A 24,405-nucleotide genomic window follows, 5' to 3' on the forward strand; every position below is an offset into this window, starting at 1 on the left:
GCCCGGTCCCTGTGAGCAAAAATTTATACGTTCCTGGAACGGGGACCGTGTGAGTGTGAGAGACCGGCACCACAACCGTACGGGGCCACGGTCGACGACGGGGCCGTCGCTGTCGACGCCGACGCATCAATCCACATCGGCCTTTGTCGAACAATAAGACTGTTTGTTAATCGCAACAGTAATTGTCCTGTTTATATTTAAAATTAACATGTGATGGTGTTTAATAACAAAAACGTCTGGATGGTGATAAATATTGCTAAATTCACCAATTTTAACATTAAATTTTCCTCAATTCAAATTTTTTGGTTCCAACATGTTTTTACACACTCAAAATTGCATGTAATTTAGATATAACGTAAGAAATAAAGTGAAACCGCCCTATTACTACAACCTAATCGAAATGATCGTAAACTAGCCACAAGGCATTGTGTGTGTGTGTACAAACGTCTTATTTATTACAGCCAAGGACAAACGTAAACCATTCATCGCATAAGAGAGCTTTCGAAATTGGCAATTATTTTTTTCTTGATGTTCCGCAATACAGGACTTATAATTTGTTCCTCTAGCAATAAGAGGTACTTTCTACACACAAAATTAATACATATCGCAATTTTTTAACTCTTCCGAAATCTGCTTTAAATTTTATTTCAAATCCTTTTCTGAGAATCAATACAAGATTTACTTTATATGTTTATGTTCACAATACTAATTGAGTATAATGTCATAAGAAATGTTTAATGTGGTTATAGACGTGCTATAAAAAATTTTGACTTTGTTATATATTAATTTTGGGAATATAATAGTAATAAATACTATCAACACAAAACTCTTTATTTATTACAAAAAAAATAGGAACATTTTGCAATGTTTCAATTATACGCGTAATTTAAATTAAAGTAAAATTAGTGTAACTTTTGTTGTTGCAGATTAGATGACAAATAACATATGTTTAACAAGATGTTACTTTTAGCAGAATGCATGCTGAACTGGAGTCATCTGTCAAACGGTTTCTAATCGAGTCTTTAATGTTATTTATCTCTGAAAATAATGACTCATAGGTTGATGAAAATATTTTTAAAATAGCATGAGCGTTTCTTGTACTTTCTACTATACAAGAAAGAATCAGTATAAAAAATGACACAATCCGCACTATAGGGTTTTTTGATATATTTAAACTTATTCGACCAGATGTGAGGTTAAAAGTTTAGTGAAAAGTGGTGTTGTTGAACTTTGTTGTTCAAAAAGGTATCTCTTTGATAAATGATTATTGGGTGCAATTATTACAGATCATTTTAAAAAGAAAACATTGAGCTTTAATTTAAAATAAGTCTCATTCCTTAATTTCAATAAATACGTCTTCCAGGAATTTTTAAATTAGATCTTTTTTGACACTTTTAGGTTATACGAAAATGTAAGTTTTATGTCAACATTTTTTTTCTCAATATTTTTCCAATCCAACCCAACAATTATTATACATCATTTTAAAGAGAAAGCTTTGAGCTTTAATTTAGAACAAGTCTTATTCCTTAATTTCATTAAATACGCCTTCCAGAAATTTTTAAATTAGATCTTTTTTGACACTTTTAGGTTATACGAAAATGTAAGTTTTATATCAACATTTTTTTTCTCAATATTTTTCCAATCCAACCCAACAATTATTATACATCATTTTAAAGAGAAAGCTTTGAGCTTTAATTTAGAACAAGTTTTATTCCTTAATTTCATTAAATACGGCTTCCAGGAATTTTTAAATTAGCATCTTTTTTGACACTTTTAGGTTATACGAAAATGTAAGTTTTATATCAACATTTTTTTTCTCAATATTTTTTCAATCCAACCCAACAATTATTATACATCATTTTAAAGAGAAAGCTTTGAGCTTTAATTTAGAACAAGTCTTATTCCTTAATTTCAATAAATACGGCTTCCAGGAATTTTTAAATTAGCATCTTTTTTGACACTTTTAGGTTATACGAAAATGTAAGTTTTATATCAACATTTTTTTTCTCAATATTTTTCCAATCCAACCCAACAATTATTATACATCATTTTAAAGAGAAAGCTTTGAGCTTTAATTTAGAACAAGTCTTATTCCTTAATTTCATTAAATACGGCTTCCAGGAATTTTTAAATTAGCATATTTTTTGACACTTTTAGGTTATACGAAAATGTAAGTTTTATATCAACATTTTTTTTCTCAATATTTTTCCAATCCAACCCAACAATTATTATATATCATTTTAAAGAGAAAGCTTTGAGCTTTAATTTAGAACAAGTCTTATTCCTTAATTTCAATAAATACGGCTTCCAGGAATTTTTAAATTAGCATCTTTTTTGACACTTTTAGGTTACACGAAAATGTAAGTTTTATATCAACATTTTTTTTCTCAATATTTTTCCAATCCAACCCAACAATTATTATACATCATTTTAAAGAGAAAGCTTTGAGCTTTAATTTAGAACAAGTTTTATTCCTTAATTTCATTAAATACGGCTTCCAGGAATTTTTAAATTAGCATCTTTTTTGACACTTTTAGGTTATACGAAAATGTAAGTTTTATATCAACATTTTTTTTCTCAATATTTTTCCAATCCAACCCAACAATTATTATACATCATTTTAAAGAGAAAGCTTTGAGCTTTAATTTAGAACAAGTCTTATTCCTTAATTTCAATAAATACGGCTTCCAGGAATTTTTAAATTAGCATCTTTTTTGACACTTTTAGGTTACACGAAAATGTAAGTTTTATTTCAACATTTTTTTTCTCAATATTTTTCCAATCCAACCCAACAATTATTATACATCATTTTAAAGAGAAAGCTTTGAGCTTTAATTTAGAACAAGTCTTATTCCTTAATTTCATTAAATACGGCTTCCAGGAATTTTTAAATTAGCATATTTTTTGACACTTTTAGGTTATACGAAAATGTAAGTTTTATATCAACATTTTTTTTCTCAATATTTTTCCAATCCAACCCAACAATTATTATATATCATTTTAAAGAGAAAGCTTTGAGCTTTAATTTAGAACAAGTCTTATTCCTTAATTTCAATAAATACGGCTTCCAGGAATTTTTAAATTAGCATCTTTTTTGACACTTTTAGGTTACACGAAAATGTAAGTTTTATTTCAACATTTTTTTTCTCAATATTTTTCCAATCCAACCCAACAATTATTATACATCATTTTAAAGAGAAAGCTTTGAGCTTTAATTTAGAACAAGTTTTATTCCTTAATTTCATTAAATACGGCTTCCAGGAATTTTTAAATTAGCATCTTTTTTGACACTTTTAGGTTATACGAAAATGTAAGTTTTATATCAACATTTTTTTTCTCAATATTTTTCCAATCCAACCCAACAATTATTATACATCATTTTAAAGAGAAAGCTTTGAGCTTTAATTTAGAACAAGTCTTATTCCTTAATTTCAATAAATACGGCTTCCAGGAATTTTTAAATTAGCATCTTTTTTGACACTTTTAGGTTACACGAAAATGTAAGTTTTATTTCAACATTTTTTTTCTCAATATTTTTCCAATCCAACCCAACAATTATTATACATCATTTTAAAGAGAAAGCTTTGAGCTTTAATTTAGAACAAGTCTTATTCCTTAATTTCATTAAATACGCCTTCCAGGAATTTTTAAATTAGATCTTTTTTGACACTTTTAGGTTATACGAAAATGTAAGTTTTATATCAACATTTTTTTTCTCAATATTTTTCCAATCCAACCCAACAATTATTATACATCACTTTAAAGAGAAAGCTTTGAGCTTTAATTTAGAACAAGTCTTATTCCTTAATTTCAATAAATACGGCTTCCAGGAATCTTTAAATTAGCATCTTTTTTGACACTTTTAGGTTACACGAAAATGTAAGTTTTATTTCAACATTTTTTTTCTCAATATTTTTCCAATCCAACCCAACAATTATTATACATCATTTTAAAGAGAAAGCTTTGAGCTTTAATTTAGAACAAGTTTTATTCCTTAATTTCATTAAATACGGCTTCCAGGAATTTTTAAATTAGCATCTTTTTTGACACTTTTAGGTTATACGAAAATGTAAGTTTTATATCAACATTTTTTTTCTCAATATTTTTTCAATCCAACCCAACAATTATTATACATCATTTTAAAGAGAAAGCTTTGAGCTTTAATTTAGAACAAGTCTTATTCCTTAATTTCAATAAATACGGCTTCCAGGAATTTTTAAATTAGCATCTTTTTTGACACTTTTAGGTTATACGAAAATGTAAGTTTTATGTCAACATTTTTTTTCTCAATATTTTTCCAATCCAACCCAACAATTATTATACATCATTTTAAAGAGAAAGCTTTGAGCTTTAATTTAGAACAAGTCTTATTCCTTAATTTCATTAAATACGGCTTCCAGGAATTTTTAAATTAGCATCTTTTTTGACACTTTTAGGTTATACGAAAATGTAAGTTTTATATCAACATTTTTTTTCTCAATATTTTTCCAATCCAACCCAACAATTATTATACATCATTTTAAAGAGAAAGCTTTGAGCTTTAATTTAGAACAAGTCTTATTCCTTAATTTCAATAAATACGGCTTCCAGGAATTTTTAAATTAGCATCTTTTTTGACACTTTTAGGTTACACGAAAATGTAAGTTTTATTTCAAAATTTTTTTTCTCAATATTTTTCGAATCCAACCCAACAATTATTATACATCATTTTAAAGAGAAAGCTTTGAGCTTTAATTTAGAACAAGTCTTATTCCTTAATTTCAATAAATACGGCTTCCAGGAATTTTTAAATTAGCATCTTTTTTGACACTTTTAGGTTATACGAAAATGTAAGTTTTATATCAACATTTTTTTTCTCAATATTTTTCCAATCCAACCCAACAATTATTATACATCATTTTAAAGACAAAGCTTTCAGCTTTAATTTAGAACAAGTCTCATTCATTAATTTCAATAAATACGGCTTCCAGGAATTTTTAAATTAGCATCTTTTTTTGACACGTTTATCATCTTTCCTTTCTTATTCATAAATCTAAGCAATTACTAAAAGTCGTGCCTGTAGGTTGAATCTTGTATATTTATATTTCTTTGTCTATTTTGTATCCAAATAATAACGAACGAAGATTACGGTAAATAATGCCAAAGATATAGCAGAGGTGTTCTAACACAAAAAACTAGGAAGGTTGAGATACTTGCAGAAATCTTCAAAATCATAGGAGGATAAGGAGTGGAAATCATGCATTTTTACTTTCCTAATATAATTGATAATATAATACTTTCCGACCAAGAAATATAAACATTTATACAAGAATTTGTAATTTCAATCGGGATAACATTAATTTTAATCAGCAAGATTAAAGGTCATCCTTCATGTAAATAAAATAGTGCTAGATAATTTGAAATCCAACTAAGAAATCAAATGCCAAGATGTTTAATAAAAAATTAATGAAAGTGTGAAATATTATTATGCTTTTCCTTTACTCATGTTTACAAGTGAGTGATAACAGCTGTGCTTTACATAACAACATCACTTTCAATGACATTTTACTACTACCAGATTGCGACGTACATAAATTCATCGTGGGCCGTTGTTTACGAAACTTTAATTTCATTGCGAACCTTTTAAAGTTTAAGTAATGGTAGATTATTACTCGACTTAATAAGTTATTGGGAAACTTGAATATGTATAAATTACAAGATTTCTATTATGCGATGTAAAAATAAAGAGAATTGAAAATTTTAGTGACAACTCCCATGTATTTTACTGATTTGGCATCGATCTTAAATAAACCTTAAGGCGGCGCTAAATCGCACAAAAAACGAGGCCAATTGGCAACAATTCCTTCAAGTTCTCGAAAGCATAGGAATTTCTATTTTTATAACCTGGCGTTGGTGGCGTCGTCCGGTTCGCTATCTATCCCACTATTTTTACGAAATCGACGAGTTGCTGTGGCATGGTCGTGGAGCCCTTTTCCTGGCATACATCCACGTCCTGGCGCAATTTCTCTGCGTTCACCCAAGATTTCTAATAGCGAAATATCGCAAACAACAACAAAACCAGCTCAACCCAAACGTGAAAAAAAAAAGGAATTGTAGCTGCATAATGCCGTGGCATATTGAGAAACTCTCCGTGCCAAAGAGAGTAATTGAGCGTCTAGTTTATCTCGGTCGATTTGAAAATCAACCGTAACATTTAAATTCGTGTTATAGAAACAATAACGATCTCGTAATTAACTCGTAATTGATTCTAAATTCAAAATTTGAAATGATCAAAAACTTCTTGTTCGATTAAATGGTAAATTATTCATTCAGGTATTTTCTTTGTTGTTAATAAAACCGTTTAGAAGATGGTTTTGATCGTTTCGATCCCGTGGTCCAGGTAGTTTGGACAAAGGATTCAGTGTGCGAGAGAGAGACCCACCAAAAACGGATGACTTGTCAATGGTCGAAATACCGCACATCAGAACCGACTGACCCCGAACGTCAAACAAAGGACGTGGAAATTTCAACATCTATAGGTAACCTTCTGACAACATGGTGCTTCTTTGTTAGAATACGACATCGTCGTTCAAAACTTAATTAGACGGGTAATTTTATTAAATTACTCGTACTGTAACTTACGCATTAATGACATAATTTAGATTGGCCAAATCACCTTTTTGGTTCCTCTACGTTAATCCCCATCGTTATCTTATCAAATTTCGATAAAAATTATTTTATTTAAGTGGGAGTAATAAAAAAATCTGTAATGAGCTTTGAAATTATTTGAGACTGTGTATTCTTAAGTCGTCAATCATTTTTGTATACAATTTGTGGGATCAATCCTGTCTATTTATCAAGATGCACTCTCAATTTTTTACTATTCGATACAGACATTACAGAAGTAATGTCATTAGGCTTGTTTTGGTTTAAGAGTTTTGTAGTTCCGAACTTTTCTATAACTTTCAGCTCTAAAACTTCTTAAATAAATTGATTCTGATAATTGAAATAATCAAAGTGATCTGAAATAATTGATTTTGATTCGCTCTGGATTACACACGAGGTAAGTGAGTTATTTTTTTAGAAATGGTATATCGAAAATAAAAAAAAAAATCTTAACTTCTTTGGTTTTACTTACAGATGTTGGTGGAATTGATTGAAATCTTGATTCCTCCCTGGTTTGAACTGCTCCTTTTTCCCCCTTGGTGGAATGTGCTGGTACCCCCTTGGTGGCTTTCCGGAAAAACTATTCCGATGTCTTCTTTCCCAGGTTGGTTATCGTACTCTTCTTAATTAATTTTAGCTTCTTTTCTTCTCCCTCAATTGTGAATTTCTTTGGTTATGTTTTTTCTTCAGAAATTTATCTTCGTAGGATTTCACGAGCGTTTCGAAATAGATGTTTACTCAATGATGATCAGGAAGCGAATCTTAGCGTCCTCGTTATTCATTTTTCACCCTTTTTTCGGCAAAAATCGACAAAAACTTCTCTTTTTTGTCCATCACCCTCTTTGATACCACAAGAAAAAGTGTAAAAAATTTGTATTTCTGAGCGCCATCTCTTATTGACATTTGGTTTTTCTTCCAAATTTTCAAAAATTACTTTTTAAATAAACTATATTTATTGAAATCCTTCAATGTCTGAATACTCTGAATTATTTCATTCCCCTTTGACACAATTTTTCACATTAATTCTTCTTTAATTCCAAAATTTATATTCCGTTTCTTTCAAAATCTTCACATTTTTAATTTTCAACATTTCGGTTTTAAACTGATTAAAATCACTTGAATCTGATGTAATTCATTATAAGCTTTATGTTTTTAGGTATTTCAAGAAGTTTTTTGGCTGTAATCACCCATAAATTGAATACTTTAGATTTGGAGGTTATGTTTCGTTTTTTTTTTGTGGCCTCTTTTTTTAACTAAATACAAGAATATTTCTTAATCTACGACGGAAATACGAACGGATTTATCATTGATTAAAACATCTTTACAAATAACGACGAAATCAATGAGAACTATAACAAACTTTTATGAAATTTTTCAACGATCAGCTTTAACTATCCTCGGTATATCAACTTTGATATCAATACGTGAGTTGTTCTTTATATTTTAATTATAATATTAATTTGAACGATTTGAAGAAGTACTAATAAACTCTCTAGGCTCTCGATTTACAAGGATTTTTCTACGGAATGTCATTATTTCCTCTTTATTGTAATTATTTCTTATAACAAAACTATTGTTTATTAATTAATTAATAAAATTATGAGTGGAACCCAATATTAATACAATATCTAGAAAACATGGAACCACTCGTCTTTATAGCATTACCTGCCATACTTGCGACTTCCGCCGACTTGTATGCGATAGCGTCAAGTTGATTACCATGATCAATTCGAACTTTGGAGCTTAATTCTGCCATCTTCACGTGTTCTTCAAGCCAAACATCACACATAGACATGAGAGACATGGTACTGTCTTAATGACTTTCTCGCAATAATATGAAAAGGCAGCAACAAGACATAACGCCTATTCAATGAAAAAACAACAAAAAAGTAGTAAAAAGATTAAAACATAAAAACTTAAGTAGCCGAATCGTGTCGATGCAATCTGTTTATTAGTTCCAGTAGATGAGAGTCGTACAATAAATGAAGACAAAGAGATAAGATAAATTTTTCAAAGTATTTTGAATGTTAAGTAATTACTGTGACACAAATGCAACCAACCGATGAAAAACTTGATGCACACGAAATGATTTGAACACAATCGTATGTTATATACAAATTAACGGAAAGTTGTGTAATGTACCGTATTCCTGGGAAAAGGTGATGCCATTGAAAGCAGGAAGATGAAATCTTCTCAAAATGTAATAAATCTTGATGAGTTCAGTCTAAAAATTAATATCGGTTGTAATAACATTAAATTAAAAAATCAAGTAGTAGATTATAGATTGGGTTTCAAAAATGTAAAGTTCAGGAATGGGGTGGGGTGGTGAGGGTCGCGACCCGTGGTCCTTCCGACGACCGTACACACCCGGCATAGTTCCCCGGAGGCATAGGCAGGTAGACAGACCCCAAGCGGGCCAACAGCAAACGAACCAACATTCAAGAAAGAAAGAGCGCACGTTATATTGCCGGGTGCACATGTACTTCGCACCAGTGCGCTCTCTGTCGCGACGTCAGACAGGTCACCCCACCCATTCCGCAGACGACGACGACGTCGGACGCCGGAACCTGCGTTGCTATCTCAACGGTTGCTAAGCCTCTCTCCGTTCTGTTGACGATAACACCGCCTCTGCCATTCACCTCTCTCCGATCAAAACGCTTGCGTCGGACAGAGATGGACGTAAAACGGGCATGCGCCATCCGTCGCTGGACAGCTTAGAAGGACATGTGCTTGCCGAATTCTTTCCACTTTAGTGCCGGCTCCAAGACCAAGAAGTATTATACGAAAGTGTTTTGTGTGAGTACAGTGATCCATGGATCTCAAAGGAGTAGCGACGAGTTTTTATAAACAAATTGAAGAAAAAATATAAAACTAAAAATTGGTGAGTAACGTAACGTAGGTGTTTTCAAAAACGCACTGGGGATTAATCGCAAAAATGTTGACCTTCTCCGTGGCCATAGACCTGTTACGGTCGTGGACGTTTCCTCTTCCCCTGCGTTTAAGTACTTAGAGTATTCATGCCACACTATACAACTGCAATGAATGAATGCACTCTACGGTGTAGTGTTTCTATTTATAGAACAGATCTGCCAGTATCCACACATACATACATTTGACACGTAAACTGTCCGTATAAATATAATGCGTTACGTTGCCGTAGTGAGTCATTGGCATGACGCAATTTTACATCGGCACTATGCGGCGTGTCGCGACGGATGTCTCACTACGTAGGTTTGTACATAATTATTTAGTTACAAATGAATATGTATTATGTTCGATACGTTACGATCCTATTACAAACCCTTTTAGCGATTATCGACATTCAGTCACGATTTTTCGCCAAACATTTCACTTGAACACTATTCAATTCGGGTTACATTTAGGTTTCTTGGAAATATTTTTTTTAGTTTGTTAGTTCAAGTATTTGCTTTCAACAAACTTATCGTTGTTTGTAATGATTCATGGGAATAATCCAATAAACGTTATAAATTTTTAGTAGTTGAAAAATTTGTTGAATTCTAACCAAAAATTTAAATTATTATATAACTGTTGTTAAAATATTTTCAATTATTAGTCATTAAACCAAGCACTATCTCATGCTGCTTGTGGTTATGGGTTTTACTTTGATAACATAACTCCAAATAGTATATATCATTATTTTATAGTGTATAAGCTTTTAAGTTTTGAAGAACGTTGTTTATATTGTAGTGTTATTAGTCGCGTTTACCACTTTACAGCGGTTGTAACTACAAAGTATACAAGCTGCTTAAATCGTTACTGAACTATAATTTTTTAGACCTTGAGCGCCACTAAAAATTTGCCGATTTAACATGACCTCAACATCTGTAGTTGCTGTATGGTTGAGTAACTTCAAAATCCAACTAATTGTGTATATATTCATTTTCATAAATTATTTTTGCAATACTTCAACATCACAACGCGAACTAAAAAAAAAAAGATAATTGTTAGTAGACAAAATACATCTTCTTGATGAATTACAAAGACATATAGATATAAGCACAAAACCTAATATCTCAAGCTGCTTCACTCTCAATAAGATAGCCTAATAGCTCGTCAAGAAAGCAGTTTATTAATATGAGAATTGTCTTAATCTTGAAAAATGAATACCTTTTTTGTCAAGTCTATAAAATGTTTCGTCGATTGAATTAAGCTAATTGCGTCCTCTGTTGTAAAGACTCTTAGAGCAATACTGTCGGTGCTACAACATGATCTTCTAAGTTTGTTGTATATCGAATAAAATCTAAATAGGCAACGTCGACTGTCTTCTTGGGTTGCTTCTGCGAAGAATATAGGCTTCAAAAGTAAAAAGGTGTATAGTATAAACATGTTCGGAACTTCTGTGTTATCAACCCAACCCAATTCGAGGCTTGGTCTCCTCAATCTTCCACTTCCATCCATATCTGTCTTTTGATGCTCATTTTTAGTTTGCAACTCCTAACATGTTCCGCACCTCATCCTTCCTTCGTTATCTGGGTACCTAAATCGGTCTCCTATCTTAAAGGTGTTCTTGTTGTGGTGACTTCTGTGGTACACTATCATCCGGCATCCTCTGGACATGTTAAGCTTTATAATCTCTTCATATAGTTGTGGTTCCCTGATTGATCCCATTATTTTGCTCAAGATTTTCCTCTCCACTATCCAGTCTCTCTACGTCAGTTGTTGATCTTCCAGCCCTCGTACCTGGTACTTCCCCAATGTTTTTGCCAATTTTCCTAAACAAAAAATACATACTTTTATTATCTGCTATAATGAAACTAACTTAAATTCATAACCGCTTTTAATTAATCGAAACATTCAGAAACCGATACATCAATTTATCATCGACATTTGAATCTCTTAGTCATAATAAGCGTTAAAAATATGGTTCCGGGAATTTTTAATCATAACACATAATTTCGATATCGTATAATTTACACTGACGTGTCATAACGTAAAATTAAATCCAATTACAAGTAACTCAAAACTTTCTTTTTTATGATATCATTAAACTAATATCTATCCATTGATAGACATAAATAAAACGATTTAATTATTTGATAACTCTTATATAGAAAGTCGGCTACAATTTCATCTAACGCCACTAGATTTACATTCGATTTTGTAGTATAAATACGAATTTATTGCCCACCGATAGGTGATAAATGTGACATGACCAAGTTTCCGCCCCGTTTAAATACTTATATCTATAGGCCCGAAGCTTAAATTGGCCATAAATTCATTTATAACGTTTAAAAGCACCGATCCAATCGACCATTTAGTAAAGTTGTAAAGACCGTTTTGGTTTGGACTTTAGAGGAAGTGGTAGTAGTTAAATCGAACAATTATCGGTTGGTCTATCTGTGTGTATGTGGGTATGTAAACGTGTTTTGTAGTAGGTATAGAACGTGACGGGTTTTATAGTCCGGATATAAAACACGTTCCCCGAAATACAATCTTCAAGGTCGCTTTATTTACAACTACATATAATTTTTTACGATTGAACTAAATGGTCGATAACCGAGGTCTTTCATATTTTCCTATATTAAATTCTAATTGAATGAATTTGTCTTTGTTATATAGTCATTTTATCTTAATACAACTATACTCCTTAAATAGCTGGAGATTCATAATTGCTATCTCGTATATAATGATTCTAAAATAATTACTTTTTAAATCACTTGTCCACTATGGTAGCAGTCCACAACTTGCGTTTCCACTGCTATTCTTCAAATTTAAAATCAATTGTATACTTTTAGAGTCCAGAACTACTACTTTTCTATGTGTAGAAACTTGGATATGTTGCAGTTTTATATCCCAGCTTGGCATTCCTTCATTGGAGTATGCAAATACCTGAATAATGAAATTTCGTATCGTTAGATTGACCATGTTGGTGCGAATAACTTACCTTTATTTATTTGGCCGTCTCGACCACCTGACTTAACGCCTTGTTATTTTTTTCTTTGGGGGCACATAAAGGATTTTGTTTACGTTCCCCCACTACCAAACACATTAGAACTCAGGGAAAGGATTAATGTTGCAGTGACAGGATGATGCAACAAAATCTTGGTTGATTTTAACAGAACTTTAGTTTTGAGTATGATGCGGATTATCACTGATCAGATTTAGTTTAAATTAATGTAATTATCAAAATACATAGCATAGCACTTTGTTTGTGGCAAGATAAAACTTGTGTTCTTGTGACCAGTTAGAATTACAAAAAGTTGTAAAACACTTTAATTGAATTGTCTTACGACAAGTACTACTATTTAAATCTTTAATACGTCAAAACGTATTTTAAAAATAAATCAAGTATTGTTTACAATTCTAATTTTATTTTGTACTGTGGCTCCAAGGCAACTACGCATATCTAGATTACTTCGATGTTATATTTGAAATGTGACACTGCTCTTAAAAAATATATAGTACTTCGATGTTATTAGTATCGGCTTAGGGTAAGGTATCGAAACCTACCCTAGGTCGTGATACTTTTGCTCCCCCTAAAATGTAATAACTAGTAAGCATTATACGGCAGTTCTTTTGTGCCCATTTCGTTTCTACCTGAACGTGAGAGATCTCTCCGCATTTACGAACATTTTACATCGCGTAGTTCCTTCAGTTTTCTCCCCCCTAACGACTGTTACGTGATGACAACAAAGAAATGCGGCATGAGATTGGAATTTGTCGGTTGAGTCGGTTAAAGGTGTGGGATTGTACCGACATAAACGTTCTTGTTTTACAAATAAGGGTTTATTGTTTCTAGTGATTTGAGTTATTTTTTGCCTTTTTTATTCTGACAAGTTGAAAATGAATTTGCAAAAATTAAAATAAATAAAATAATTTGGCGTCGTGACGCCAACCATTCCAAAATCAGTACTGCAAACGTCGACGTCGACCTTCCTCGAACTGGAACCGGTTGCGCACATCTACTTCCGGTTGCACGTCCGTAACTGCGCCGTGGCCTACCCCAACCCCTCCGTCTCCGTCCCACCTCGTCGGTTTTAGCTTCTCCCCCCAAACCGCCCTCGCCCCTCACGTCTAGACGTCGCAATGGCCCCCAAGCGCACGGCGCAGCACACATACAAGCCCTAACGCCAGAAACCTTCCAGAGTGGAGTTCGACACCCGAAGGGTCGCGAGTCTTTCATCTTCCTTCAGTGACTCCAGTGTAATCTCTTCTTTCTTTAATACTTAGGTACTAATAATTCTTTTTGATTCTATAAAAAGAGATTCGGCAACGTTTTCGAGAGTTTTCCACGTCCTATTCATCGACCCGATCCGACCCGAGTCGACCCCGGGCCGGCCCCTTCGGTACGGATCGGTTGTTGGTGCGCTTTTAACGTCTAGACGTCTCCGAAGAAGATCAAGGACAGGCGTCTCGACGGTACTCAAATGTAAACGCCCTGCATTGATGTACCAAAATTTATATCATGCTAAATAAGTGAATTTTATTCATAAATTAACCAACTTCATCAATTTTCAAGAAATAATGTGGTAGGAAGATTTTTGGAGAATGTGTGGTGATTTAATCATTAAATCTTCATGTATGTAAGTAATTTTGACTTTACCTGCTTGACTTTTCGATGCAGATTTTTTTTTGTATTCTGAAATTTCATTAAACCCCTTTTAATCAGCACTGCGGTCTTCCCAACCAGCTTATCTTAGAGGCAAAGGCCAACATAATCCGGATTTTACCCAAGCCTATCTCCAAAAAAGGGGTCCCTAAGATCTTGAAGAACCTTTCTGCTGAGGTTTATGTAACCTAAAGAATTCAAATTTTATTTAAAATAAAGTTAACTTTAATTAATTTAATTATTAATATTCCACAAAATCGATTAATTTTAAAAGCTGATCTATCAGTTAATTAATCAAGAACGGTTAAAAATAAAACTTGCCAATTATATACGTATACCATCTGCCTTAAACCGTCATCACAAGCGATTAAGGATCTTGCTTATCGTGATACACGCAACAATAACCGTGAGGTATAATATTGGTAAGCGATGTTCATTTAATCAGAATATTTATTTATCAGCTTGGACATCTTAAAAAAATTAGGCACAAATTCAACGATAAGAAAAGAATTGTAAATCTTTCGATAAACAAAAAATTTATTATATAATTTTATTAATAAATTTTTTATTATACATTTGCGGTAATGTAAGTCATTAAAGGTGCTTCAACTTATTGATAACAATTTTAATAGACGACAGCTTGCAAAGTGCTTCTTATTGGTTAACGTGTCGAGGTAGTGGTTATTTGCCACCATCTGCTACACGACGAAGCCCTTGCCTCTCGAAAGAGCTTTTACGGTATTTCTATTCAACACCTGTGCAATTTTCGTGGTAAATTTTAATACAAACCGTTAAGAATTTTTTTCGTTCAAAGTTATGTAAAGCAAAAAATACCTGAGCAAATTCTTTTTTTGCAAATTCTTAGAAATTCCCAAGGTTAATAGTTTCTAAGTTTTGGGTCATTCAAGAATAACAACTCAGTCAAAAATAAAGAGGAGAGATAATCGCCGGTTCTGATTAACTGTAATCTACCAAGGCCGCATTCCCGAAACCGGCGAGTGTACTTTTTTCTAAGAAATCTTATTTATAAACATTTTCAATAATAATTTAGATTATAGGCTAAAGGCGATCATGTAACAATACTCCTTCAAGTCACCTTGATTGATAATCAATGCAATTGTATTCTAAGAATAATAGAATATAGACACCAAATTATTAAATTTTAGTAACTTACACAAAAGTTTTTATGCATTTCTACATCAAAGCTCGTAAATATAAATGACATTCTTCATCCATATAAAACTACGTAGATAAAAATTCTTTACAGATTACTTAATGAAACAGATTTTCACTCATCTTCATTTAAGAATTAAACTTATGTTTGCCGTTAATGAATTAAATCCATCAATTTAAACGTAAACAAACCATCTGATAATTCACATTAACACAACATAACCTCAACTGTCAGAAAAGCGTAAATTAAAATTTATATCAAACTTAATTTATTAATCAAAGTTTAATTTAATTTTTATAAAGCGGTTTAAAAGTCATAATTAATAAAAATTAGAATAAAATTACTACAAAAATTGCGTTAAGCAAATAATTATTTAATAATATTATTTTTTAACGTTGGCGGATGTGAAAATCGGCCATCTTGGTCAAATTTAGTATACTTTGCCGTGAAGTTGAATAAACAAAAATTACTTTTTGAACGTCTTTAAAAACGTCAAAGTAGTAATTAAAATTGCATTGATATTTAGAAATGAATTGGATTCTTTAACATGCAATAAAATGAACCTAAACGACACCCAGAAATCATTTAAACTTGTTACAACTACGTAAACAAAATTGGTTTAAAGATTACTTAATAAAACAGATTTTGGCACATCTTCATTTTAGAATTAAACTTATTTTTGCCGTTAATGAATTTAATCAATTTAAACGTAAAAAAAACCATCTGATAATTCACATTACCACAACATAACCTCAACTGTCAAAAAAGCAATCGTAAATTAAAATTTATATCAAACTTAATTTATTAATCAATGTTTAAATTAACTTTTATAAAGCGGTTTAAAAGTCATAATTAATAAAAATTACAATTAAATTACTACGAAAATTGCGTTAACCAAATAATTATCTATTATTTTATGTTTTTATAGTTGGCGGATGTGAAAATCGGCCATCTTGGTCAAATTTAGTACACTTTACCGTGAAGTTGAATAAACGCCAAAAGTGACTTTTAGAACGTCATTAAAAACGTCAAATTAGTTATTAAAATTATCCGAAACAATACTGAGAAGAGGTTATAATTCATGTTTGTGTTTGAAGAAGGTTGGAATATAAAACACTTCTTTTTTTGAGTTGAGTACCAAGCAATAACTGTCATGAAAGAGACTTCAATACTTTTTCTAAAGCAGACCACAATGTGTCATAATTGCCTACATTATTGTTTTAGAACAAACCAGAAATGAATACATCAAGTGCTTTAGCTTTGAAAATTTAAAGAAAGAGTTGCTTCGATGATGACGACAACGAAGTCGACCCAAATCGCAAAAGGAGGCGACTGCTGCATACCGTTCTTAAGAATGCGCCCGACGCGATAATTCTGTGACTGATTGAGTCCTTCTTGCGACCTTGAGTCGAACGGCGGTGGAGGAGCAACGGCAGCGCGATCGTTTCAAAGAGACCAGAATCCCCTTAGCAACCGACCAGACCGTACGGGGGCGTTACCGTCATCGTCGTACGCGAGATGATGCGCTTTTGTTTCTGCAACTTTCGATTATTTTTAACAACAACCGGTTAAAAGAAACATTTTCGAGGTAAAATCTAAAATTAAATTAATAAAATTGTACAAAGTTAATTTCGCGGTACGAATAAAAAAAAGTGAGATGACAAGCACGTGGTTATCATGAGCTAAAAGTGTTTTTACTTTATCAAACCGGCGAGACGATAGCAACAAACCGCCCAGCAACAAACTTTTTCCTTTATATTTCCACCTACTTCTAGGGCCCATATCTTTGTTATTTAGAAAGATAGTGAAAAACTAAGCACACGGTTGGAAAGCTTGGTCTTTTCTCTATCTTAAACCGAGTTTTCGTCCGCCGATATGTTGATAATAAGAGCAAGAAAAAATAAGAAACGTCGCACTGCATTCAATTTACCTTAAAATTACCAAACTTCACGGCCTTGTGCAGCCGTTACCAGACGAAAATTTAATAAATGGTTTACATATTCGGAAAGAGCTGACCTTGGACTATCTTATTCCGAGTTTTCGTCCGTCAATATCTGTCAGCGTCTGTAAAAAAAAAACGCTCCTGAAAAAGAGTCTACAGTTGGCAACAAACTTTACCTTTGTATTTCCATCTACTTTTCGGACGGATATCTTTGTTACTTATAACGCTAGCGAAAAACTAAGCACACGGTTGGAAAGATTGGTCTTTTCTCTATCCTAAACCGCGTTTTCGTCCGCCGATATATTGATAATGAGAGCGCGAAAAAAATTAGGAAACTCGCGCTGCATTCAATGTACCTCAAAATTACCAAACTTCACGGCCTTGTGCAGCCGTTACCAGATGGATATTTAGTAAATGGTTTACATATTCGAAAAGAGCTGACCTTGGACTATCTTATTCCGAGTTTTCGTCCGTCAATATCTGTCAGCGTCTGTCAAAAAAACGCCCCTGAAAAGGAGCCTACAGTTGGCAACAAACTTTACTTTTGTATTTCCATCTATGTACTTTTCGGACGGATATCTTTGTTATTTATAACGCTAGCGAAAAACTAAGCACACGGTTGGAAAGCTTGGTCATTTCTCTATCTTAAACCGCTATTTTCCTCCGCCGATAAGTTGATAATGAGAGCAAAAAAAAATAAGAAACGTCGCGCTGCCATGAATTTTTGCCGCGGCTAAACCACGCTTGGGTGAATAACTCTCTTATATGACGTGGAGAAAACTCTAGAACTATATTCATCTTATGGGAAATTTTCTGCTCTTTTCAACGGTATATAATACATCTCAATCACACGTTTGCACAATCGTTTTTCAGCCCAGCAACAAACTTTCCCCTTGTATTTCCGTCTACTTTTCGGTCCAATATTTTCGTTATCTAGAAAAATAGCGAAAAAATTGCAGCCCTTATTAGAAGGAAATTCAACAAATGGTTTACATATTCGAAAAGAGCTAACCTTGGCCTGTCTTATTTCGAATATTCATTTACAGACGCCGTCAATATCTGCCAACGTCTGTAAAAGAAACGCACCTGAAAGACAACCTACAGCTTGCAGAACGCAATCACTTTTTAACCTAACTTTCTTATATGATGAAGGAAAAATTGGAACAAAGTTTTACCTGAGAGAGAATCCTAACTTCATTTCATGTTGACAGATAATTTTTCATTCACTCTTAATTTATTTAAAACCGTTTAAAAACATATAAGTACGAAGGGTTTCACGGCCGGTGTTAATAAAACTAAAACTAACACTAGTACTATCACTACAACTAACACTAGACCCAGAACTAGAAACTTTCGGGTTGAGCCGTGCGTTTTTTGAAAAAAATTTTGACGTTTCGGGTGCCAAGTTGCAACCTTCTTCAGAAAACAAGTTGGAAGCGAACCCGAAAGTTTCTAGTTCTAGGTCTAGTGTTAGTTCTAGTGATAGTGCTAGTGTTAGTTCTAGTTTTAGTTTTACGTTTAGAAACATGTTAAACTGTTCAAAAAGGAAAGATTATTTCATGTTACACCTATTTTATCAGAATCTGGAAGAATTTGAGTGATTTTAGACTTGAATTGTTGAATTGTGTTTTGATGGTTTTGAATCTGGTAACGTTACCAACTTTGCATTTTAACTCAGTTCATCAATTTAAAAAACGCGTATGCAAACGCGTAAGCGAAGTGCGTCGGACACCGTTGGAAAGAGCAGAAAATTTCCCATAAGATGAATATAGTTCTAGAGTTTTCTCCCCGTCATACAAGAGAGTTAGTTATTGACCTAAGCGTGGTTTAGCCGCGGCAAAAATTCGTGGTTTAGGTAGTTCATAGTCAGAAAAAAGGATTGTGCAAACGTGTGATCACGGTGTGTCACACATCGTTGTAAAGAGCAGGAAATTTCCCATAAGCTGAATATTGTTGTAAAGTTTTCTCCCTGTCAAATAGGAAAGTTATTAGTGCAAGAAATATTTGCGTGTTTTTATCGGTAGGGGCTTTTTCAGGTGGGTTTTTTTTACAGACGCTGATAGATATTGGCGGACGAAAACTCGGAATAAGATAGTCCAAGGTCAGCTCTTTCCAAATATATAAGCCATTTATTGAATTTCCATCTGTTAACGGCTGCACAAGGCCGTGAAGTTTGGTAATTTTGAGGTAAATTGAATGCAGCGCGACGTTTCTTATTTTTTCTTGCTCTTATTATCAACATATCGGCGGACGAAAACTCGGTTTAGGATAGAGAAACGACCAAGCTTTCCAACCGTGTGCTTAGTTTTTCGCTATCTTTCTAGATAACCAAAATATTGGCCCGAAAAGTAGACGGAAATACTAGGGAAAAGTTTGTTGCTGGGCTGATAAACGATTGTGCAAACGTGTGATTGAGATGTGTTATATACCGATGAAAAGAGCAGAAAATTTCCCATAAGATGAATATAGTTCTAGAGTTTTCTCCCCGTCATATAAGAGAGTTATTGACCCAAGCGTGGTTTAGCCGCGGCAAAAATTCGTGGCAGCGCGACGTTTCTTATTTTTTCTTGCTCTCATTATCAACATATCGGCGGACGAAAAGTCGGTTTAAGATAGAGAAACGACCAAGCTTTCCAACCGTGTGCTTAGTTTTCCGCTAGCGTTATAAATAACAAAGATATCCGTCCGAAAAGTACATAGATGGAAATACAAAAGTAAAGTCTGTTGCCAACTGTAGGCTCCTTTTCAGGACCGTCTTTTTTACAGACGCCGACGAATATTGACGGACGAAAACTCGGAATAAGATAGTCCAAGGTCAGCTCTTTCCGAATATGTAAACCATTTATTGAATTTCCATCTGGTAACGCCTGCACAAGGCCATGAAGTTTGGTAATTTTAAGGTAAATTGAATGCAGCGCGACGTTTCTTATTTTTTCTTGCTCTTATTATCAACATATCGGCGGACGAAAACTCGGTTTAGGATAGAGAAAAGACCAAGCTTTCCAACCGTGTGCTTAGTTTTTCGCTAGCGTTATAAGTAACAAAGATATCCGTCCGAAAAGTAGATGGAAATACAAAGGTAAAGTTTGTTGCCAACTGTAGACTCTTTTTCAGGAGCGTTTTTTTTACAGACGCTGACAGATATTGACGGACGAAAACTCGGAATAAGATAGTCCAAGGTCAGCTCTTTCCGAATATGTAAACCATTTATTAAATTTTCGTCTGGTAACGGCTGCACAAGGCCGTGAAGTTTGGTAATTTTAAGGTAAATTGAATGCAGCGCGACGTTTCTTATTTTTTCTTGCTCTTATTATCAACATATCGGCGGACGAAAACTCGGTTTAAGATAGAGAAAAGACCAAGCTTTCTAACCGTGTGCTTAGTTTTTCGCTATCTTTCTAAATAACAAAGATATGGGCCCTAGAAGTAGGTGGAAATATAAGGGAAAAAGTTTGTTGCTGGGCGGTTTGTTGCTATCGTCTCGCCGGTCTTTATCAATGATGTTTTTGTGTGTATGCAAAAGATGGCGTAGGAACTGAAAAGAGTATCAGCTGACGTTAATAAAAGATAAATAGTGAACAATAAAGTTTATAAATAATAGGAGTAATTTAACCTAATAATTTAACCTTTGATTAAACGTATATATTTATTTCTGGATTTATAATCTGAACTTTTTCAATAACCTTTTTATCAAAAATGATAACTAAAAATTCTTTTTCTAAAAGAACTTTAGAAACACTCGGTATAATATGATTCAATAATCAATAGGTCAATCGAGAGGAGGTGGTAAGTAACCTTTAGTAAAACTATTTTAATGCGGTGCAATAAGTTCGCGTCACGACATCAAGATTTTTTTTTGTCTCAATCTTATTCTTATAAACATAACTAAATTGCAAATAGATTTCTCGAGAAAGCGTGCGTCAGAATTTCAAAAATTCCTTTGCTTATGAGTCATGCATAAGTCAGCGTTAATCTTGTCTGAATCAACTAAATTGCTCCGTCATGGACCACTTTTTAATATTAAAATGTTCGATTATAATTATCAACTTTCAAAAAGAACTTTTTTCCATTGTATTTTATAGTGTAATAATGAACGTTTTCACATGAAATATTGTGAAATTCAAATATTTGGTTCATTAATCAATTTTCTATATACAGTGTGCGGCAAAATTTACAGTGTGCGTCAAAATATACAGTGTGCGGTCCATATTCACTTATTTACGCAGTCATTTGTTTTTAAGTCGTCAATATTGAATTTTTTCTATAATTTTGCCGCACACTGTATATTGCTGTGGTAAATTTTGTTTAAGAAAATTTTGGGTAACTTAAAATTTATCTGATTCTTTGGCTCTTTTTCGTTGTAGACTGAAAAAAAAGGGATACGAAGAAAAAGGATGAGAGGAAGGAAGGGGAAGAGAGTGAGACGGCCGCCGTCTCGGTAGTTAAGTTAGGTTAAGGACCCAGACAGACCCGACTCACACTACTAAACAATTCAAGGAGATTCGCGAACCATCGGATTCGGTCGCTATTCTGGACGCGGAGCCGGATTCTTGATTGGCCCGGCTTGCGGCATACACACACACTCGCACACACCGCACCGGTTTTCCCAATTCCTGCCTTCATCGGCTGCGCTCGGCTCACTTGATTTCGCGCACCGTGTTAGTGCGGGTCAGTTCGAATCCAGTCGTCTACCAGTTCAAACCGAACACTTGATACGATGAGTTGTTGATGAAATTCGATGAAATCCAATAAAATTAATTCAAATAAAATCCAAACCGGTCGGTTCAGTGAAAGTTTTTTTTATAATTTTAAAACACTCGTTTCGGGGAATTACCTTGTGCATAAATCGTGTAAATTTAAGTTTGTATTTTTAGTGATAAAATTTTTTATATATAACATAATTTTTGGTTGGTATTAGTAATACCGGCGGCGTGTTGAGCAAAAGTATTTCAAGGTTCCGTTTTGAGTGACGTCATCAACCTTGTTCTCCATTTCTAAATTTGAGTAAATTCCGTCCGGATAAAGGAGTGAAAGGTGTTATTTTTAGGTTTGTTCCAGTTCAAAATAGAAGCATGGGCGAAAAATAGAACTTCAATAGGTTTTTATGAAGAGTTCGTGCGACGCCGGTACATATCTGAGATTCCTTTCTGACTTTTGTGCGCGCTACCTCGGTACTTGGCTTCGTTTAGGCACTTATGTCCAGTCAGGTACCTGAAGTAGCGCGCGCGACGGTTGGTAACAAAACGACAAGAAATATTTAGTCATTTCACTACAATATATTTTAGGTTTTTTTTCTATCACATGTCTATTGTACTTCATCAGGTGCTCTGGTGTCTTTTTCTCCCGACACCTGTTGGAGTGCACTAATTATGTGGTTTTTATCTACAGGGTGATTTATTTAAATTAACTTATTAATATTGTTTGTACGTATGTGGTGACGTAGTTAAATTGGGATTCCCATTTTACTCATAAAGTACCCAAAAAAAGATAAAGTATAAATTAGATTGTGTATACGATTTCTTGGATTTTCTTTGTTTATGGATAATGAATATTAAGGTTTGTGTGTGACCAGGTGAGACTTATTCTAGATTTCAAATAACTAATTTTGGATTCAATGCAAACGGACTATAATAAAACAAAAATGGAAACATAATGGACGACAAAAGTGAGTAATTTTTTCCATAAAATCGCCCAGGAATTGTTGTTCTATTTTTTCCTCTTCTTCTTCCTCCTTTCCTAATAAATCATCAAATCCCAGTCATCAAAAAAGCTGAAGAGATTTTTGCTCTTAACTTAATCGCTTTCTTTTCTTAATCTTCTCTGTTATATTTACAATTGTAATTAGCTCTCCTTTCCAAAAGTCTTCTTCAACAGCTTGCTTTACGGGGGTGTCAATTAACATTCTTAATTTTTCCTTTATTAGTAGCTCTCCTTAGGCACTACTTTAGGAAAAGGATCATTCGCTGTAGATAATCTGTCACTGGCGAATACTGATATTATGGTGATATCTTGACCCCTTTCTGCTGATATAAACCCTCTATTTCCTTTATTTCCTCAATTCTCTTAGACCCAATACAGGCTAAGAAAGTCTCATTAACCAGTTGAGATGTCAGCACTTAACTGGAATCCCTGAGGAGCACGGAGATGAGGACGCCCAAGAAAGACGTGGAACAGAATTGTTGAGAAAGAAGCAATGAGAGCCAGGATGTTGGGAGAAGTAAGAAAAGATGTTAGCAGAAAAAAAAATATTTTTACACTCAACAGAATTGGTGGCTTTAATAACTCCTCCCAATCGCAATATAGGTTCCTCTTTAACAAGTAACCAAGAATTGTTTGTTAGTGTAATTTTAAGATTAATTCTTTGACATTTGAGGTTAAGTCGTTGTTTTGAATTGTCAATTTGTGAGATTACATCTAAATCAAACTCTAAATATATAAGTATATTTTACTTATCGCCTATTAATATCGAGTTCTACTAAGTAATAAACATTTATTTTTAATTATTAATTAAAAAAAGTGTTTAAAATTAAAAAAAAAGGCTTTAGCGCCATCTTTTGATTTTATTTCAAACACCTACCGCACTTCGAAATATTTCCTTATATCCCTATAACATCTAAATCTCGCCGTTATCCAAATAATAAAGTAAGTGCCAAATAAATTTATTTCTACAATCTTATTTTCATATATATAACGTATTTTTCTTATTTATAAATTTAGGCTATGTTTCACTTCTCCATATGTCAATACGTCACTAGCACCAACAGAAATTTTTCACCAAAAAATTTTGTGATTATAAAAAATCTTTTTTGTTATAAAAACAATAAATAATGATGTGATAATAAAATAATTACACTTTTATTGTTATTAAGGTTTACGTTTCACTAAGTGACAATAAAATAAACCAAATTAAATCACCAAGTAATTTTATTATTACCACTGCTCGTTTCACGCTCCTTAACAAATCCTTGGGACAATACTAAAAGCAATTAGCTTTCAAATTAAGATTTGACCTCCCAGGTAATTTATGAGGTTGTAAAATCACTTGTATTTTAATTAACAAATTTATGAAATTTA

General features: G+C 33.1%; 5 long non-coding RNA genes across 6 annotated transcripts; 3 read left to right on the top strand and 2 right to left on the bottom strand.

Annotated features, from left to right (window-relative positions):
* The first annotated feature begins 6,802 nt into the window (after positions 1 to 6,802).
* Positions 6,803 to 8,259, top strand: LOC139428919 (uncharacterized). Its single transcript, XR_011639593.1, has 3 exons — positions 6,803 to 7,042; positions 7,120 to 7,249; positions 7,802 to 8,259. It is a non-coding gene; the product is annotated as an uncharacterized lncRNA (long non-coding RNA).
* Positions 8,260 to 8,956: 697 nt separating this feature from the next.
* On the top strand, positions 8,957 to 24,242 carry LOC139428920 (uncharacterized). The gene is made up of 2 exons (XR_011639594.1): positions 8,957 to 9,526; positions 21,696 to 24,242. It is a non-coding gene; the product is annotated as an uncharacterized lncRNA (long non-coding RNA).
* LOC111427646 (uncharacterized) lies at positions 10,316 to 13,264 on the bottom strand. Of its 2 annotated transcripts, none has more exons than XR_011639595.1 (4): positions 12,551 to 12,935; positions 12,312 to 12,495; positions 10,774 to 11,378; positions 10,316 to 10,589 (listed from the first exon to the last, which is right to left on the bottom strand). It is a non-coding gene; the product is annotated as an uncharacterized lncRNA (long non-coding RNA). The 2 variants fall into 2 exon arrangements; XR_011639596.1 differs by lacking the exon at positions 10,316 to 10,589 and adding an exon at positions 13,204 to 13,264 and having other exon boundaries at positions 10,740 to 11,378; positions 12,551 to 13,156.
* Positions 13,408 to 15,339, top strand: LOC139428922 (uncharacterized). Its single transcript, XR_011639598.1, has 2 exons — positions 13,408 to 14,189; positions 14,276 to 15,339. It is a non-coding gene; the product is annotated as an uncharacterized lncRNA (long non-coding RNA).
* Positions 14,729 to 15,637, bottom strand: LOC139428921 (uncharacterized). The gene is made up of 3 exons (XR_011639597.1): positions 15,390 to 15,637; positions 15,050 to 15,339; positions 14,729 to 14,970 (listed from the first exon to the last, which is right to left on the bottom strand). It is a non-coding gene; the product is annotated as an uncharacterized lncRNA (long non-coding RNA).
* Positions 24,243 to 24,405: the final 163 nt, after the last annotated feature.

The sequence above is a fragment of the Onthophagus taurus genome, chromosome 2 (assembly GCF_036711975.1).
Source record: "Onthophagus taurus isolate NC chromosome 2, IU_Otau_3.0, whole genome shotgun sequence".
Taxonomy (NCBI): Eukaryota; Metazoa; Arthropoda; class Insecta; order Coleoptera; family Scarabaeidae; genus Onthophagus; species Onthophagus taurus.